Source organism: Lethenteron reissneri, chromosome 51, assembly GCF_015708825.2.
Source record: "Lethenteron reissneri isolate LAM-NWPU_2019-01 chromosome 51, ASM1570882v1, whole genome shotgun sequence".
Classification (NCBI taxonomy): Eukaryota; Metazoa; Chordata; class Hyperoartia; order Petromyzontiformes; family Petromyzontidae; genus Lethenteron; species Lethenteron reissneri.
This window is the reverse complement of record NC_083829.1, coordinates 1,436,610-1,457,844: the sequence shown is the minus strand read 5'-3', so window position 1 is coordinate 1,457,844 and position 21,235 is coordinate 1,436,610. Positions and strand designations below refer to the sequence as shown.

Below are 21,235 nucleotides of genomic sequence, written 5' to 3'. Positions count from 1 at the left end.
CCTCGCGACCATACATCAAAAAAAATGGCGAGAACCCGGTCGCCGCGTGAGGAGCCATCCTGTATGCCGCCAGGACTCCCCCGATCCGTAGATCCCAATCGTTTTGGGACTCAGATACCTGGTGGGATAGCATGGACGTAAGAGTCCTATGCAAGCGTTCCACCATCCCATCCGTTTGTGGATGGTAAGGCGAGGTACGAACTTTCTTTGTACCCAGAAGGCCACATACCTCGTGTAAAAGAGTACTAGTGAAATTCTTTCCCTGATCGGTCAACAACCGTTCCGGAGCGCCTTTGTCGAGGACGTAGCCCTGAACAAAAGCCTCCGCAACGGCCGCTGCGGACTGGTTGGCGAGGGGCCAAGCCATAGGCCATCGCGTGAAATATTCCACGCCAACCAGCAGGTACTTATTACCCCTCGGCGTGGAAGGAAACGGTCCCAAAATATCAAGGGCGACCAGCTCGTTAACCCGGGTGACCGAAATGGACTGGAGCGGTGGACTGGCTCCCTTCGCCGGCGGCTTCCGTTGTGCACACTGGGTACAGGACCGCAGCAGATCGTCCACGTCTCTTGCCATGCCCGGCCAAAAGTAATTAAGCTGGAGCATGGCAAGTGTTTTGAGGGTACCCAGGTGCAGGAGCCGTTCATGAGCAGCCCATACAGCCCTACCCCTCAACGTGGAAGGCACCACCAGCCTGTGACGGCGGATCGTCCCGTCCCAATGCATGAGTAAGCCCTGGCACCACCCCCATGAGTCAACGCCCGACTTCCCTTGACCTGATCCTTCCGCGCGACGTCGTAGCGCCAGGAGGGTCGCATCCTCCATTTGGAGGCGACCCCACTCAGTACTTGACAAGCCAAGTAGGGAATCACTCCCACCCTCCGAAATAGGACCAGCGTCCGAAGGAGTATCAACTGCGGCCGCAAGAACCCGATCCCGGCCGTCACTTGCCGATTTGCAACGGCCCGAACCCAAGAAACAAGTGCAATCCGGGGCGATCGGCAGGCGTGATAGGGCATCGGCGTTGGTGTGGCGAATCCCCTTCCGGTAAGTTGTCTCAAAATCGAAATCCTGCATGATCTCGAGCCATCGGGACAACTGCCCCGATGGCTGTTTAATTCGTAGGGCATACTGCAACGCTGCATGATCTGTACGGACGGTGAAATGCCGGCCGTACAGATATGGCCGGTACTGTTGGATAAAGAACACGATAGCCAACAGTTCGCGGCGGGTGACGCAGTACCGCTGCTCGGCCGGGGACAGTACTCTACTACCATAAGCCACAACGCGCTCCACGCCACCCACAATTTGTGACAGCACGCCTCCAATCCCGGTATTGCTTGCGTCCGTGTCGAGCACGAACGGCATGGAAAAATCGGGGTAGCTTAACGGCGGGGCCCCCACCAGGGCATCCCGAAGAGAGACAAAAGCGGCGTTCTCCACCGGCCCCCAATGAAATTTGACCCCTTTTGACGTCAAGGCATGTAGTGGCTTAGCGATGGAAGCAAAGTCCGCAACAAACCGGCGGTAATATGAAGCAAAGCCGATGAAGCTTCTAACCTCCCCCACCGAGGTGGGAATAGGCCAGGAGCTGACACAACGCGTTTTGGCGGGATCGGTTGAGATACCTGACCGGCCGACGATGTGACCCAAATATTTAACAGATTCGCGCAGCAAATGGCACTTTTGTGGCTTGAATTTCAAATTAGCAGCGCGCATTTTGAGAAAGACGGCCCGAAGCCTATCAAGGTGTTCCTCGAACGTCTTACTGAATACGATAACTTCATCCAGGTAAATCAAACACACCTCCCATTGCAAGCCAGCGAGGACCAATTCCATCAGGCGCTGGAACGTCGCGGGAGCAGAGTGTAATCCCATGGGTAAGCGATTGAATTGGAAGAGGCCGTGCGGCGTTCGGAAAGCTGTTTTGGGCCTAGATTCGTCGTCCAAGGGAAGTTGCCAAAATCCTGAGAGCAAATCCAAAGTGGAAAAGAATCGCGATCCCGCGAGGGCATCCAGCGATTCGTCCATTCGAGGAAGCGGATAAGCATCGGCCACCGAGATCTTATTTAATCGCCGGAAATCAACGCAGAACCTTAGGGACCCGTCGTGCTTTTTGACCAACACTATGGGTGCACCCCAAGGGCTGGTCGAGGGAGAAATGATGTCCGATTTCAACATGTCATCTACAGCCGATTTGACATGATCCTTTTCGGCGGGACTTAACCGAAAAGGATTTTGGCGGATAGGAGCGTTGTCACCGGTGTCAATATGGTGGCGTAGCAATTTGGTACATCCGATATCGTATTTGTGTTTACTGAAGACGTCGGAAAATTCTCGCAATAAGGCGCGTAATCTAGCACGTTGTGCGTCAGACAGGTCAGGTGACTCAGCACACAACGCATCCAGCCAACCCTCGTCAGCGTCTGAGGCTAATCGCGTTTGAGAATCGGTGGCCACCTGGCCAATGATCGGCGTTTCCGCAGGTACCGGAACCGCATGTGCGAACACGGTACCTTGCGAAACCACTGCCGTCCGTGTCCCGACATTGAGGACCGCGATAAATGGGTCACCATCCCCTTTAACAATAGTCTGGGCCGTCACCAGATCTGGCCCACTCACCCCGGCTCTAGATGGTCCCAAAATAACGCCCCGGTCAGAGACTCCTTTATCGAACGGTCGACGCAAGCGCAGGGGTACCAACATCTGTGCCCCCGGGGGTACACGCACCGTCCGAGCAACAAGCGCCTGTACCGCAGCACAGGCAACACGCACGGCAGGGGTGGCAGGTAGGAACGTCATACGTCGGCCCGATGGAAGCTCGATGCATTGCTGGTCAATCAGAATTTTGATGGGCAATTTGGCCAAAAAGTCTGTCCCCAACAGGCACGGAATAGCCAGCGAGGAGGAGACGAACACCGGGCCAGATAGTTTAATGTCCCCTATCGAAATTTGCGCTCGAATTTGACCGATAATACCCAACGAGCCCCCATTCGCAGCGTAAAACGGTATATCGACAGGGAGCAACGGGCGACTCTGAACGGGCAGGATATTATAATCAAATCTGAAATGATAGTTGCCGAAGCTCCCGTATCGACCAATAGCCGTACCTCCACCCCGTCAATATGCCCCGCGACAACGGACGACCCCGCTGATGCAGCCACAACTCGGTGAGCCAACTCGGACCATTGGCCCGGTTGGAGCGCCCTCCCCGACATGCCGCGACCCGACGCACCAGCACCCAACCCCCGAGAATTGTGTATCGGACCATGTGATAGGAAAGTGGGTGTGTGCGCAGGCCGAACATGTGGGGTGCCATGACTTGCCCGAGGATGTTGCGAAGGCTTGTGAGGAGGGCCGTCCGCAGCTCCAGGTCTCGCACCGCGCTGTCGAGGAGCCCGGCATCCGGACGCCACGTGGCCCCGGAGGCCACAATTATAGCAGACGACGAGCGTTCCAGAGGACTTGGGCTGGTCTCGGTGGCTTGGAACGTCCCGAGCCGGTCGCTCGGCAGATCGCCATCCTGCAGAACGATCCGCAGCGAAGGCTCCCTCCATTCCAGAAGAGATTGCCGCCACGGTGTGTCGTGCAGCAGCTTTGTTCGCCTTCCTCCGCTGGGAGATGAGATTGGCGTGAATGTGCCTTGCAGCCCGCAGTGATGACATATCCGCATCGTCCTGCGCTAAGATGGTGAAGTCCAGATCGTCAGCCAGCAGCAAAATTTTCTCGGCCACCATCGCATCGATCCCCTCTTCATCCATACGCGGGAAAGCGTCTTTCGCCAATGACAGCAGGGCCGTGCGATAAGCGAGTGGCGATTCCTTATCACCCTTCTGCCGTTCATAGAAGAGCTGGCGACAATCGGAGGGCGGCCCATAAACGGTGGCCAGCAGCTGCAGCGCCGACTGAATGGTGGAGCGTGCCGACTTGGGTGCAGCAGTGAGGGTGCCCAGGGCGTCGCCGTCCAATAACGCCGGGAGAGCACACAGCGCCTCGTTGTCCGACCAGCCTGCCATCTCTTGGTGGGCCAAGAACCGGCGCTGGAACCCCCCCCAATCGCCGTCGCTTGCAACAAATACCTGCAGGGCCGGCAGGCGTTGCTGGAATGTCGGCTCCGTCTCCGATCCTCTTGCATCGTCTCTTGCAGCATCCGTAGCGCGTCCCCGTACTGTATGGTCGGTGCTGGCGTCCGCTGGTGGTGACGTTTCAACCCCTGATAGGCTGCCACCGCGACCCGCCTCCGCCGATGACGTGGCGGCTGCTGGTTGGGCACCGTCTCCCGCGTGACGAGCTGGGACTCCTCCCTCCGCCCCTACTGTCTTCGTGGCGGGATTTTCGAGTCGCCCCGCTGTTGTAAAGGCGGGAGTTTCTGGCGGGCGTTGTCCATCTTCCCGCCGCGTCGCTCCTCCCGGCCCCAGGCGAGTTATTTGTTCCAGCATAACGGCCGCTGCATACAAGAGCTCCGCCAGCCGCGAGTGAGCCAACGCCAACTCGTCAGTCGACGTCCCGGCCCTCTCCGACGACCCCGCCGATGTCGGAGCCGGCAGCAGTTGTGCAGGTACGTCGGCGGCGATGTCTTGCACTGCCCCTCCCTCGTCGTCATCCTCTCCTGGGTCTTGGGCACGAGTCTTCCGTCTCGTATCCATGCTTGGACCACTTCCAACACCAGATGTAGTAAGTTGATGAGGAGACGATGAGGAAGTTGAGACACACTGTTTATTAACTCCGGGACAGATACAATAGTTTGAAGGGGTATCGGCCCCTTCACCCGTACTATGGGAAACCCACCCTAGTACTAAGCCCTCTGTCCTGTCCCCCAGTCCTCCTCTACTGGGCTACGGGAGGCTGACTGATCTGGCCCTGGCAAGCACAGATCTCGGCACCAGCTAACCAGCCTTGCCCTGATAAGGGCAGCGGTCTGGAAGCTCTTGGGCCGCGCCACTGGCTTACCCGGCTCGGCCCTTATAAGGACGGCGAGACCGGGGAGTCCCAGGGCCTAATCTCCGAGTCTTGGATCTTCACTGGTCAGCTTCGTGTCGAACTGCCTCGAGCTCTTTGGGTTCCACCTTTTATAGGGATCGCCTCCGAGGGCTGGGGGCGTGGGCAATAACTGATGCGGACGTCGGTGTGACTCCCCGTGTATGTGAGTGCCGACAGCCCTGTGTTTGTTGTCCGCCGTTTCTCCCGTAATAACCCCTACACAGGGATTCAATTTCTTGGTTCTTTCGGTAAAGTCACGTAGAATGGAAATAATAAATAATAAACATAAAACATAATAAAATAATTATCACGACGTTTCGGCCACAACGCAAGCAGCCGTCCTCAGGTGAAGAACATTCAGACGCTGTCTTCTCGACAGACCTGTTCTTCACCTGAGGACGGCTGCTTGCGTTGTGGCCGAAACGTCGTGAGAATTATTTTATTATGTTTTATTTTTTTATTATTTATTATTTCCATTCTACGTGACTTACCTAAAGAACCAAGAACATGATAGCCTTCTTGAATCAAAACTGGTATTTTCTTAAATATCCAAAATGGTTTATATTAACCAACTCCATGTATTTTGCAACAAATGATGTATGGATTAAAACAACATTGAGTAATTAAGGTTCAGAGTATGTGAAAAAGTAAACCCCTGGTTTAATTTGGTCAATTAAGGGAATAATTTGAATCAGGTGTTTAAATAATTAGGCAGCTCTTCAGGGGTGAGTTTGGGAGGCCCCACCTTATATAAAGATCAGAAACTTCGTGAGTTTGGTCTTCACCATACAGGTGCGTGTGGGAACAAGTCATGCCACGATCAAAATATATCTCTGAGGATCTCAGAAAGAGAGTTATTGATGCTCATCGGTCCGGAAAGGGTTACAAAATCATTTGCGGCTCCACTAATCCACTGTCAGAGAGTCTACAAATGGAGAAAGTTCAAGACCACGGTCACTCTACCCAGGAGCAGTCGTCCTACCAAAATCTCTCCAAGAACAAAGCGGAAAATCATCAAGGAAGGTCACAAAGAACCCCAAAGAAACATCCAACGATCTGCAGGCCAGTCTTAGCTAATGTGAGTGCACATGACTGAACTATCATAAAAACACTGATCAAGAATGGTGTTCATGGAAGGATAGCAAGGAGAAAACCGCTGCTCTCCAAAAATAACATTGCTGCCTGCTTGAAGTTGACCAAAGAGCACATATGTAGTGACATAGAATGGGTCACTACGGTGCGTCACACTGGATACTGGTAGAGAGCGGGATCGTGGGTGTAATAGCCCGGTCTACCAGCAGGGCAGGTGAAGTGTGCCCTGGAGCACATAGCGCCAGTTGCTGGCAGTGAAGGGCATTTGAGGATACAGCAGCCGGTCTGCCAGGAGGCCACGTGACAGGCACGGATGTAGGGTAATGGCGACAGAGGGGACACGTGGGGCAGAGCCCAGAACCTTCTGGTAGGTTCCTGAAGGGGGCGTGGCCGAGGGCGGAGCCAGGCCACGCTGGGGAGGATAAAGGGAGGCCCCGACGCTGGGTCGGGGCTGCTGCGGTTTGGGAATGGAACCCGTCCTCTTCACAAGTCTTCGTCCCCGTCTTCACCTCCTCGTCGGTGTTGGGTCAGGCAGTGTGCCGGCTGTCCTGACCCGTATATAGTTATACCCGAAACTGTGGAAAGTGTAGAATAAACGTGGATGCCTCCTACTATTAGTGTCTCACTACACATAGTTGATCCACAAGACTTCTAAAACAATGTTCTCTGGACAGACAGTCAAAGGTATAACGTTTTGGCCCCAATGAGAAACGTTATGCTTGGCGAAAACCAAACACTTCTTTCAAACAGAAGAACCTCACCCCAACCGTCAAGCATGGTGGTGGGAATGTGATGGTTTGGGGCTGTTTTGCCGCCTCAGGACGTGGACGGCTCGCCATCATTGACACAACCAAGAATTCTGTATTGTGTCAGAAGACTGTAGAGGAGAATGTCGGGCCATCCATCCGTGAGCTGAAGCTGAGCTGAAAGTGGGTCTTGCAGCAAGACAATGATCCTAAACATACAAGCAGATCTACAAGAGAATGGCTGCAGAAGTAGAAATTCCGCGTTTGACAATGGCCTAGTCAAAGTATGGACCTAAATTCCATCGAATTATTGTAGCAGGACCTAAGCGAGCTGTCCATGCAAGGCAACCCTCAAATGTCACCGAGTTTAAGGAGTCCTATAAAGAGGAATGGGCCAAAATTCCTCAAATCCGATGTAAGAGACTGACCAATGGTTGTGACAGGAAACGCTTAGTTGCAGTCATTGTTGCTCAAAGGGGTGTCACCAGTTACTGAATCTAAAGGTTTACATTTTTTTCACGTGGTTATTAATATAAAATCATGAGGATGAATAAATGTTGAAAGAGTATCAAGTTTTGTGTAATTTGTTTAATCGGTTATCTTTATCTATCGTTAGGAATTAGATTAAGATCTAATAACATTTAGGTTCAAAATATGTTAAATGAGAAAATCCTCAGGGGTTCACCAGGAGTTCAACCTACACCGCATCCACGGCACAAACCACGGCTACAGTACTCGGTAACACGGGGGGTCGGCAAACCAAAAGGACAAGGAGAGCCATCTCTTATGAATTTGGTAGAAAGAAAAAAAACTCAACAATAAAAGGATCGGCATGCCATGTGAACAACGTCTCACGAAGCAATCCTTAAAGAACCACCGCACGCAGCTCCGGAGCCACAGGTTGCCGACAACTGCTGTACATCGACATCGGCCACATAAACGGTAAAAAGAAGAAGATTGCTATGAGTTTAGAAATGTAATCTTTTTGGGGGGGAGGGGGGGGTAGGCCCAAATAATAATCTCGACTTCGGGCCCCTCGCTCCGCACGTTTGGCTGCCGCGTTTTCGCAGGGCAGTGACGACACACCGAGAGAGTGTGTCGAGCGAGCCCGCGACAGCTCACGCGCAGGTCATGTTGGCGCTTGTCGAGCACACAAGAAAGATACCCCGTGGTCTTCGGATGATGATGATATGGTCTGGAAAGCAAGACTCAAGCTCGGGGGTTAATGTTGCTTTGAAAAATAAAATATGCTTCATCGTCGGGAGATTACGGGTGACCACGGAGAGCCATCTTTTTCCAGAAGATTATTATGTTGTAATGGCGAGGGATGTCTCCAGGAAGATTATTCTTAACAGTTAGATTAAGACACGTCTTCTGGAAGATTATGTATGTATTTATATGGAGAGCCATCTTCCAGGGGGATGATTATGAACCCCCTGCGTTGTTATGGTGATAAATGTCTCCAGGAAGATTATTCTGCCCTCTGGGTGCTCGTGGATCGCTCCGATTCCAAACTGCGATTTTAAAACATGTGTTCCAAAACGTAGTCTGTAGATAACACGACCCCCACCCCCTCACACAACTTTTGCTTTAAAATATAATGGCAAAAAAGTGAGCTTTACAATTTGGAGAATAGCGCAGTCACTGCCAGCTTGCAGACAATATGTGGCATAGCATGCTTGATTTTATATTCAATGTGTATTTAAAGAGGGGTTTTCTTTCTCTGGTTTTGTTTGTTTATTGCGCTATCTTAGCACGGAACTGGGAGGCCATATTTTCAACATCCACAAACTGGATTTGAAGCTTTCGGGACTGCAAGAATTCATACTCTTAGTTTTTTCTATAAAATCACGTAGGTAAAATACAAAATAAAATAATGTGAATAATAATAAAAATAATAGAAATTAAATAATAAATCACGACGTTTCGGATGCAACACAAGTCTCCGTCATCAGGTGGGACCGTCACAGCTAAATTTATTGTATCAGTAAATTTCTATTATTCTATTATTTTATTATTGTATTTCTATTATTATTTCTGTTATTTTATTTTAATTTTCCCTACGTGACTTTTACCGAAAAAACCTAAGAGTATCCACAAACGGATTAGTGGCCTTCAAAAATGGGGTTGCATGCTTTAAGCACCACAGCAAAAGTCCACTGAAAATCTGTGCAAATCATTACGTAGAATTTTCCAAATAACCAAAATACACGTCAGGCATTCTGGGGGAATATCACTCCCACTGTACATCGAAAGCTTCAGCCTCTTGCTGAGATAAACGGGTTGGCACACTGCACACATTGGGCCCAATGGGTGGGAAAATATGGTAAGTACATGGCATGAGTATCGGATGTTTGTACTTTAAGGACAATTTCGAAATATTTTTTGTTCGATTTTCACGTTGTTTTACTTGATGTGCTCATTTAAAATGCCCTCACGCTCACAATAGCGACATCAGCCGATGCGACGCAACCGCTTTTAGTGGGAAGAAGCACCGAAGTGATGTCATGTTTTTCGGATAAAACCGAAACAATAAAACATTTTTTGACTGTCTGATATGTTTGTGTCTAGGTGCACGGGTATTTCTTTATATATTCGCATTATCCAAAATCTTGAACATGGACATTTGTGACCTACTGGGCATCTTTGAAAAAAGTGCTTCGTAGCTCATCAGATTCTCCAGCTTAATAAAGATTCTGATCGGATATCCCGAGTAGGTACCACCTTTTACCGCCCCAAACAGCAGTCGAGCTGGGAAAATTAGGCAATTAAACTCAATTAATTGTAATACTTGTGTTACGATCTAGATTTGAAGTTTTCGTGACTGCAGGGATCCATACTCTTTGGTCTTTAGGTAAAGTAACGTAGGTAGAAAATAAGTAAATTAAATCACGACGTTTCGAATCGCAACACAAGCAATCATTATCAGGTGGGGAAACCCACAGCCAAATTGTTTATTGCTACGTGACTTGTACCGAAATAACCAAAGAGTATACTTTTGTTACGGTTGATTTATTCAGGATCTTTTATGTATTTATTGAGGCAATGTGTGGCTGATACATCACGTTGTGGCGCACGTACACGTACCGTCCACCATAAGCCAAACCGGTTAGAAAAGCAGGGGGATATAGAAAGATGGGGAACCGGCTTGCTGCCTCAAACCATAGTTGGGGTGGGGGGTCCACAGAAAGGGGAACTCGTTGTTTTTAAAGCGGGAAGCGATGATAAGGGGAGAGGGAGGGATATAACTGAGACACACCTGACACAAAAATAATATAAACATAAGAGGGCGACCTAAACGAGTATTTTTTCTTTCCACCCCTCCGATTCCGGCTCGGTCCTGTCTCCCGACCCCTCCATCCTGCTAACTTATTTTAGGTGTTGTATGAGGTGGGGGGGGGAGGAACCATCTGACCTCGAATTCCTCTCCTTTCCTTTGAGCTCATGGCTCAGGTGTTCCATTCCATGATGCATACTCAGCCCTTTTAAAAACGGTCACTCCCACAACCCCGCCTCACGAAGTTGGGAAACCTCTTACAAGCCACGCCGAGTGTCACGTGGCTGATAACGCCCAAACACGTCATCAAAACTCCTACCGATCGCCTCCCGTACAGTGGCACACGTGAGAACAGAGGTGACACTATTTTGTCAGTCGATTAGCCAGTAATTGGACCGGTTAAATGGGGAGAGTCATTTATTTACTCACGTAATTTCACAGCCCAGCTGTAGTGGACAGCGGCATAGAAACGCCAGCCGAATATACTTAGCCAAACTCACAATTGCCCTCGTAAGTACTAAATAATAATAAAGTCGTTTATTTATCAAGGAAAGTCACCCTGGGGTGAAATGAAGACTCTTCATCAGGAGGGTCCTGCATTGGGATGTTTGGCCCAATTCCACGAATGAGCTTTGACTCGCGAGAGGAGACCAGAGCAGAGGTGGGACAAAGTCATTGTTATGCAAGTCCAAGTCGAGTCTGAAGTCATCAAATTCATGACTCGAGTCTGACTCGAGTCCAAGTCACATGACTCGAGTCCACACCTCAGAGGTGGGACAAAGTCATTGTTATGCAAGTCCAAGTCGAGTCTGAAGTCATCAAATTCATGACTCGAGTCTGACTCGAGTCCAAGTCACATGACTCGAGTCCACACCTCTGGACCAGAGAACCCGGAGAATACCCCACGGGTACAGAGGTGGAGAATGCCGCCCCCACGCATGCTTCAGCCAGAAACAGTGTTGACTTTAAAATACAATAGACTCTCGATTATCCGCGCTAATGACGGAGAGGACGACCAGGGATTATTAAAAGTCGCGGATAATCCAAAAGTAAAAATTTTCTGCGAATCTTTATGCCACAGCAACAACAACAAACATTGACCATGAATAAAATCAACATTTGAAAGTCATACATCAATCTGTCCTCATTTATTTTACCATAGCAGCTGTCATTCTGTGCACATCAGCTTTGTAAGTGGATAATAGGTATGAGCCTACAAACAAATATCCCAGAATGCATCCAGATCTCATTAGATTATTGGAAGCTAAGCAGGTGTAAGTCTGGACTGCGCTTGAATGCGTGAACCACAGTGCACCAAACAAAGCACCTCAACACACCGTGGCCTTAAAATAAAACCCGTCATAGTAGGTGACGTTTTTGGGTAATGGCCCTTATTCAGAGCACAGAGAGAGGCCAGAGAGGTCAAGTAACGAATACCAAAAGCAGGTGTTATAGCACTGTCAGCAGGAGGCCAGTGCAGACACATCCGTTGTTGTGCTGTACTATGATCCAACGTCTACGGTCCCTGCCTTCACCCTGCAAAGTATTGTCAAAGAACTCCCGGGAAGCCACGGGGAGGTCCTCAAACGGCAGAGAATCAACAAGAGTTGTACACGGACAAATACACAATTTATGCGTACACAATTTGTATGTGCGTGTGTTGGTATGATTTGTCATAAATATGAATAAGGTGGATTTTTTTCTCCATGGATACTTTTTTTATACCTTTTACCCAATAATTCCTCTAATCATCACCCATCCTGCTCCTCCACTCTGGCACCGCATGCAAGCCCCATTTCAACATCGTACAACTGTTACTCATTGAAAAGCTCTAGATTTTCGGCAAAGAATGCCCTCTAAAAATAATCTAATGGCATTGAACCTCATCGGGTTCATCCCACAAGTTGCGCATAGACTTTATTGGCAGTCGTAAATTTGACGAGACTTTAGAAATATCAAATTCTAGAATGACAAAAATTGTTTCCTTCCTTCGCAAAAACCCACTCACGCAGCAAGCATATGCGCACTCAAGGGTGACCGCAGACACACATAGAATAACAACTTCCTTGTTTAATTGCTCTAATTAGTGCATGGCCACTATTTTCTTGCCTTTCCTGGGTAAACAAAGATGATTAACATGTAAAAAGTAGAGCGTGAGAAATTGAGGGCGATCCATTTATAGATGCCCTGCTGATTTTTTCGAGTTGACCCCTGGGTAACTTCTAAATAGGTGATCGATTTATGAATGCAACTCTGTTAAAGATTATAATAAGTCGCATCGAGATTGGAGGCAGACGTGTAGAGGCTTTGAATTCAATATAGTTGTCCTCTGCAAATACTCACTATTTTAGTAAGATATCTGTTCATGGATCAGCATGTGCCATCTTAGGACATGCGATTGCCCTCCCTGTTGCTGGATTGTCAGTGAAAGTTGTTGCCACCCTCGCCACTACCGCCTTTGGCGTCGCGGTAGCAGCGTGGCTACCGAGAGTGCAGGTGGTGCAACTGCACCGAGGCCCACGGGCCTGAAGGGGCCCCAGGGACCAGGGGCTACGGAGAGGGGAGGAGATCGGACAGGGGGCCCCCGCTTCATTCCTTGCAGCAGAGCCCATGCCAACCGTGCCAACCGTGCCAACCGTGCCAACCGCGCTTCTCCACCCAAGTCACGCCCCGCTGAGTTAGGAAGTGAACAGGAAACCTCACAGGCTCCCACTGGGGATCCCGGCGTAGCGTAGGGATTGCCACCTCCGAAGTACAAAATAAGCGGCACACGTCGCGGCAAGAAGTATCTGACAAAAGCAGAATAGGGGGAGAACTTGCGTGTAGTGTAAATGCAACGTTGAGAGCGGTGCATTACTATTTTTATTACGCAACTGACAAAAAAACGGGAGTTTAATGTTCCGGGAAGACTTTCAGATATCCCGGGACAGCAGCTGTCTCAATAACAGGACGATCCTGGAAAACCTAAGAACAGGTGGCAACCCGTACATGGTGTACAGCGTCTAAGCCACGCGCAACTTGCTTCCAAGAATCGGCTCTTGCCTGGAATCATTACTTATTCATGTCGCACGTTCTGACCTTGACACAGCTGTACATTGGTCAGCTCTCTGCACAGCACAATTGCACAATTTTCCAGCCACATCTCCCCACACGTCAACAGCATACAGGAGAGCTGGCCGGCCGGGTGGCTTCTCGGCCAGCCAGCTCTCATCTGTTGTTGATGTGTGGGGCAGCATGGCTGGAGAGTGGGATCTGAGCCGCATGCTGTTTGTTTACAAGAATCCTCTCTGTTCGTATTCGCCTGGGACGGATGACTTATTCATGTTGCGCATTCTGACAATGACCCAATTTCACAATGGCCACCATCATTCTTTGAAAATACAATGGCACAAACTCCTGGCTGGCGAACCGGCTGGCTAACACCAGCTGCCCGCCATCTCGTTGTTTCTCTCCATCCAGCTGCTTCTCTGGCTGCTGTCCTGGTTGTCTCGTCTGGTTGACTACATTGGCTGTCCTGCATTCAGGTTGACTGTCTTTCTGTCAGGTTTGTCTGCCAGGTTTGTCCGTCTGTTTTGCTGGCTGGCTGTCTGGCCGCGTTCGATGCTGTTGTGCCATTTGTTGTTGTGCTTGTGGTAAGCGCAGAGCCTAGGGCCAGGATGAGGGATTAAACCGGTGAGGTTTGGGCCGGGCGAGTCACGCCCGACGCCGTCTCTACTCCGGGACGAGCCGCACCTATTGATGTCAGTTTCACCGCGGTGGCGACGATGCCACGCCTGTACCTGCACGCACCGAGCATATTTTGGTATTCGTTGCTGAAATTCGTTCATTCGTTCATTCATTTTCGCGACCTATGAATCATATCGCCTGGAATGTGCCCCATCTCGTTAGGTTTCAGGGGCTCAGCAAGCCTCAGCCTGGCCAGTGCTCGGAGGGGCGACCGACCGACCACGGACAGCTGGACAGCGTGGATGGCAATCCCGGACGTGCTGTCCCCTCGCGTGCCCTCCACCCCTTCTCATCAGAGGCTGCCTTGTCTACTGCGGCAGTGACAGCCAATTGTTGCCCGTGCTGACCATTAACTCCCAGGTAGGAGTCAGCATCCAAAATAACAAGAGCCATTCTTTTCGAATTCGCAAAAAAAATCCTCTATTTCAAGAGCCACAATGCAATGTGAATACGCAACGGTGGTCCTTAATAAATGACGTCACGAAGCAGCAGTCCTTAATGAGCTGCATGCAGCCCCGGAGGCGCAGCTTGCTGGCCCCTGCTCCAAGGCAACAGCACTCCTCCCTGTTGGAGGCGCAATTCGGTCACAGCGCTCGGTCCAGTTTCTGTCTACTGCTGCAGTGACACCTAGTGCCCAAACGCCGCCATGGTCCAGACCGACATCGCCGTATGAAAAGCCCCAGACCCAAATGCTCTTGTACATGTATTCTCACGCACGCTATTTTCCTGTGGAGTGGTGGCGCAGTGGTTACAGCACTGCGCGGTGAACCAGGCGTCCCGAGTTCGATTCCCGGCCACAACTAACATCAGTGGCGAACGATAACTAATCGATAATTAATCGTGAGAACCTTAAAATCCCTCTTCATCCAGCGAGCGCCAAGTACAGCTAAACAAGCCCCGTGACCGACACGGTATGGGGAGGTCTTCATTTATTTATCCAAGCCAAGCGAGAGCCCATTGTGATGATACATCTGTGCTGTAAGTTAGACCTGGGTAATGTTGAAAGGAATATGGACAGACCAATATAGTTCTGGGTGTAGTAACGATTCATCATCATGCACTATCTGATTCACCAACCTGCACTGACCAGCATGTGAAGAAGTATGCTCAAACAACCTCGGTTGACCGCTGCAAGGGGATGACTCAAAATCGAGCAGCCATGGTCGATCCACTGCTGGATGAAGGTCTCCCGAACCCATTGCCATCTCTCATGGTCCTGTTATGCAACAATCCAGCTCTCACCTGCCCAAGAGCTTATTTCTTTATTCTCTGTGTCAGCAGAATAAAGTATGTGGTGTTATTCATTTATCCAGAAAAGCCTTACTGAGATCAGCAGTCTTAAGCTAAACCAACGATGGGCATAATAAATTTCAAACTAATACAATAAAAACGGATGAGTTACAATATGCCTACAACCAAATCATTACCTTATCAGAAGCTAAGCACAGTTGAGCATGGACAGCGCTTGGATGGAGACCACCATGCATAACAGGTGTTATAGGATGCTGGGCTACGGTTGCTTGACAATGCCACAATATGCATGAAGTGGTGGCAATTGCTTTTGGTAGATTACGCGCCAGGCCGATGTGGCTCGACCAGGTCGTCGTTCGGCTCTTTGGCCCATGGGCTGGAGCAGATGTTGGTACCACCTAAGGCAGCAACATTGATAGCCATGTCGATTTTTTTTTCACATGGCCAATACGAGTGAATTACTGATTATATTCTATTCTATGTTGGCGTCTTGCGGCAATGAGTGCCAATGTCGAGGTCTGCCGGCCACGGCGAGGGGGCTTCAGCAGGAAGTTCGTTCGTGTCGTTTTGCTAATCCTCCTCTTTCGTCGAAGGAGCCCAGACTACGGTGGCTTACTGTGCGGTCCAGAGGTTGGGTTGCATGGCGACAATGATTTGAAATTCCCACTCATGTCAAATGGTTATCACGTCATTCACTGTTAATGGCCGCAATGAAGAGATTAGAACCACTAAACCTATGCCACCCTCACGTGGTACTGACAACCGAGATGCATGGCCTGGACTCGGACAATTTGCGTTGCACGTTTCACACAGGTGACATCCAGACAGGCCGTAGTCCATCGGAGGCATGTCTTACCTGCCGGCACACCTGCACGGGAGACCCATCTGGAGCGCAATAGCACGTCACGCGCACGACGAGGGAGGCTGTGAGACGGCACAGCCGCGATGAGGTATTCTCACTGTCAACACTCGAGCCAGGCCGTGTCTGGAAGCTGCCATCAATCCGCACTGCCCCGTGGAGGCAGGTAGAGGCATACAGGGTGGGGGGCGCAGGGGGCTGGGTCGGCGTGTAAATTTGTAAATTCCGCTCTTCCAGATGGGGCCAATAATGTTAAAGCAGCTCTACAGCTGCATTCGCCCCATCTTAAATTACACGGCTTCTATTGCCTGCACCTGTAGTGGGGAATTTGAAAACCGCCCGCTCGTGAACGAGCCTGTCGCAGCACACACACGGGCCTGCGATAATGCAGCTGAGGAATTGCAGATAATTTATCCGAGGTGAGTTGGTTTGTGGAGGAGCCCTGGCGCTTTGGACTACAACCCCGTGAACCCTATTTGATTCCGAGCCACGGCTAGAGCTAGAGGTGATCGATACCTGAACCTTAACTTTTTATTTTACCAGGTAAGGTCCACTGAGCTATGTAGCTCTTTTTCAGAAGCGACCTGGCCACATATGATAGCTCAACGAAGTGGCTTATCACGTGGAAATTTACAACAGCCAAATACTCTAAACGCACGTTGATTCTAAATGTGGGGATGGATCAGCGGAGGACCCAGAGAAAAATCCACACGACCACGGGGAGAGAATATACAAACTCCAAATATACAGCAGGCGCAGGGTCGGGATCGAACCCACGCGCTCCTGTATACCAGGCGAGGTAGTTAACACCTTGCCGTGGTGCCCAGTCTTAGGCCTCCCCGCTTCATCAACCCGCGCTGACCAGTGTAGTGAGGTATGGCCAATCAACCCACCTTGACCACTCCATCCCCAAATATACAAGTACATACGGGGTATATTGCTCCTTTTGTTAAGTATACCTATTTGCATATTTATCCTTCATAAATATATCATCACCGCAGTGAATTCACCTCAACAAGTTTCACGTTAATTTTGTTGAACCAAGATGAGTGTCTCAGAATGATCTGAGGCAATAGTCTGCCAGTAGGGGGGCGATGATTGCCGTGTATAATCCCGGGTGAATAATTTGCAGTGTGATGTTTGAATTTGTATGTTGAACCGTGCGTAGCCAACCGTGCTCCTCTTGCGAATGATGTCAGGGGATGTTGAGCGTCCGCCGTGAGTGAAGCAGACGGCGCGTAGTGTGATTATGGCTACCGCACACCACGGTGTTGACCAGGGCAGCCGCTAGACTCGAACCTCGAAACTCTGCAAGAAGCGGCAGGTCACGCCACAGCCGATTATAGACATCAGCATGCGTGGGTGGCCATGCATAAAGACACAAATATACATAAACACGCTTTTACACTGTAAACAAAATGCACTCGTACACACGTACTGTACATTAAATTGTTAATCGTCTCCCAGCACATGCACGAACCCACATTCTGCATTACATACACACGGTATATGTACACCAATGCATACGGACATAATTACAGTGCATATAAATAATACACAATTTAAAACGTTGGCTCGTAAAATATCCACAGCAAATTTGTACTTTCGCTGCGACATTTAAAACCATTTAATTCCCAAAGCAACCGACATTAACTCATCACAGTATGCATGAGCATAGCTCGGGGTCACGGGGTCAATAATTTTAAACGCGGGAAGAAATAAAACCAGATGTGCAGAAGTGCCTCTCTCGATGAAACCAAACTACTGAACCGTGCAATAATGTATCATTATTCCTTCTACGACAACACTTTTCTTGTTTGGCCACGAAAGCCGTACCGAGTCTCGCGACTCGTGCTCCAGGAGGATTCCTCGGCAAGTTCGCACGGTGGGTGATGGAGGGGATGGGTGGCGATGGTCGCTGTGTAGGGTAGATTTCAATCGAGTCATTCGCAGTGGCTTTCAAATGGACCAAGTTTCACAAATTTGTCAAAGGTTGTCTGTCACGTACCCTGCAAAAGCTGGCACACACACGCTGGCCTCCTCTTGCGAACAAATGCCAGGGGATAGAGTCCACCGCGAAGCCGATGGCGCGTAGTACGATTGTTTTTATCCACTATAAATAAATAAAAATTAATGTAACATGTAGCTTTAATCACGAGACCGGCCAACTGCGCTTGAACCGCGAACCTCTGGAACAAAATCGCGAAGGCGCGCAACCGCAGGGGCCACGTCGCTGCCTATATCTCGTAAATGTTACGAGTCTGGCAACAACAAAAAAAACTTGTGGATATTTTCATTGAACAAGACTAAATAAGTGTTCGGCTGCTTAAGCATGTGATTGCTCGTAATGATGCGATTTATAACGTGCACGATAATTCACAGACCTAGGGGTAATTGTACGAACGACTGTTGAGGCGCGGAGCCAATGTCAACGTCTCTTTAGGTTGCGACACGACAGCTTCTTGTCTTTCCTCTTCACTTTATTTCGCGTATTTCGATCAACACTCCTCCATCCAACATCGCTCAACGTTCCTCCCGCTAACACCGATCCAATGTTCTCCTCCGCGCTCTCCGCTCGCTCGCCGCGTTCCGCCGGCCTCACTCGCTCCCCTTCACTCCTCCGTCGACTCTCCTCTCCACTCTCTCTGCCACAGTTCGGCTGCTCTTTATCAGCTCCGCCGTCCCACTCCGTCGTAGCTGCATCAGCTTCTCTTCCCACACTCCAGCCGCTTCCTACTCTTCATCGTCTCACTGTTACTCTACACTTCTCCACTGCCACCCTACACTTCTCCACTGCTACCCTACGCTTCTCCACTGCTACCCTACGCTTCTCCACTGCTACCCTACACTTCTCCACTGCTACCCTACACTTCTCCACTGCTACCCTACGCTTCTCCACTGCTACCCTACACTTCTCCACTGCTACCCTACGCTTCTCCACTGCTACCCTACACTTCTCCACTGCCACCCTACACTTCTCCACTGCTACCCTACGCTTCTCCACTGCTACCCTACACTTCTCCACTGCTACCTACGCTTCTCCACTGCTACCCTACACTTCTCCACTGCCACCCTACACTTCTCCACTGCTACCCTATACTGTTATTAGCTCTGCTGCTCCGACTCTTCCATCCTCTGTCTCCTCCCAGGCGCGAACTCCCGTCTTCTCCAAAAACCCCTGTCTTTATCACCAGCCAATTAATCCCCAATTAATCAGGGGCCCCCGTGACGCCACTCGCCCCCAGCCCCCCCGAATGTTTTTCCAGACAATGCGGCGCCACTCCGCGACAACAACACCCTCTCGGCCAATCAGCGCCCTGCGTCCTTAATTACTCCCTGCCACCTGCTACCATCTTCAGACAGCGCGGCCCCACATCCCGACAACAACAACGACCAGCCAATCAGCGCCCCGTGTCCTTATTTGCTCCCACTGTACGTCGCGTGTGCGCACACCGACCTCTGCGCGTGACGCGTACTTTCAGGCACTACACGTGTAGCTGCATGTGTAGCTACATGTGTAGTAGCTTCATATTCTACGGGCCCCGCACTTTCAAGGGCCCCGCGCTAAATGCTTTTAATCTATCAACTCCGGTTCAGTGATTCTGCACTTGCTCTATTATTATAGTACTATACCGTGGGGTAGAGAGCAGCAGCAGCAGCAGGAGGCTGTGAGTCGCACTGCTGCTGCTGCTGTAGAGAGCAGCAGCAGGAGGCTGTCAATCACACTGCTGCTGCTGTAGAGAGCAGCAGGAGGAGGCTGTGAGTCGCACTGCTGCTGCTGTAGAGAGCAGCAGCAGCAGGAGGCTGTGAGTCGCACTGCTGCTGTAGAGAGCAGCAGCAGGAGGCTGTGAGTCGTGAGTCGCACTGCTGGTGTAGAGAGCAGCAGCAGGAGGAGGCTGTGAGTCGCACTGCTGCTGCTGGTGTAGAGTTCCACCGTGGGCTGCGGTGCAGCAGTCAGGCGGGAGTGCAGAGGGGACACGGCGGACGAGTGAATGTAACACAAACTCGGTGGCTAAATGCACCGGCAGGTGATTGCCAGTGAAATCGTATGTACCATCGATCATCGATGAATTATCCGGCTATTGCTTCCGAAGATACTCGGCGGTCCTGGACTGATCCGGCGAAACCGCTCCCGAGGGCTGCGTGGCCAGTCCGGCGATCGTGGGCCACGACACAGAGCAGTGGCTCTGCTCGATTTCAGTGTCAAATGTTACAGGCGGGACGTGACACCTCGTACCGCCTGGACAGTGTCAATACTGCATGCGGATACGTCGCCCCTTCACGCAGCGTCTTCGAGCATGGAGTGCCAAGTACGGTTCAGCAGATGCGTACACTTTTTAAAGGAGCTTTATTTTTGTCTATTTCTATATGTTTATGCGAATTTCATGCAGTGAACTAATTTAAAACACAGAAAAAACATATAACAACACATACAAACATAATTGCATTAACGGAATGTGCAAAAAATAAGCAGTTTTAAATTATAACAATGTCGTGATTGTCTGCCCCCCCCCCCCACCGAAGCCGCCGGATAATCGATTATCTACTGTATGTAGGTCATCGAGTATCTACTGTCTATTGATAATCGATGGCCGAATATATGTCGATAACCGATTATCGACTGCATGTGGTTAATCGATTATCTGTGTGTCCATAATCGATTATCTCCTGTGTGTTGATAATCGATGATCCCCTGCGTATAGAAACATCTTTCGCACCGTCCGTAGTCAACCGCGCTAATCGGAGGTGCGACCGCGCAGCTTGAGGGAGGTTTTAGCCAAGGCTCGGCGGTGGTGGCGGTGGTGGGCGGTGGCGGTGGTGGCGGTGGTCGTGGTGGCGGTGGTGGCGGCGGTGGTGGTGGTGGCGGCGGTGGCGGTGGTGGCGGTGGTCGTGGTGGCGGTGGTGGCGGTGGTCGTGGTGCGGCGGTGGTGGTGGTGGCGGTGGCGGCGGTGGTGGCGGTGGTGGTGGCGGTGGTGGCGGTGGTCGTGGTGGTGGTGGTGGCGGCGGTGGTGGCGGTGGCGGCGGCGTGGTGGTGGTGGTGGCGGTGGTGGCGGCGGTGGTGGTGGTGGCGGCGGTGGTGGTGGGTGGTGGCGGCGGTGGTGGTGGTGGCGGTGGCGGCGGCGGTGGTGGCGGTGGCGGCGGTGGTCGTGGTGGCGGCGGTGGTGGTGGTGGTGGCGGTGGTGGCGGTGGCGGTGGTCGTGGTGGCGGCGGTGGTGGCGGTGGCGGCGGTGGCGGCGGTGGTGGTCGTGGTGGTGGCGGTGGTCGTGGTGGCGGTGGCGGATGTTGGCGGTGGTTGTGGTGGC

General features: G+C 50.9%; 1 long non-coding RNA gene across 2 annotated transcripts in view; it reads right to left on the bottom strand.

The window, feature by feature from the left end:
• LOC133355616 (uncharacterized) overlaps window positions 1–17,235 on the bottom strand; it is a 49,824-nt gene extending 32,589 nt beyond the window's left edge. The window contains exon 1 of one of the 2 annotated variants that reach the window (XR_009756709.1): window positions 17,106–17,235. This is a non-coding gene — a long non-coding RNA (uncharacterized LOC133355616). The remainder of the gene's footprint in view (window positions 1–17,105) is intronic. The other variant, XR_009756708.1, reaches the window with a different exon arrangement.
• Window positions 17,236–21,235: the final 4,000 nt, after the last annotated feature.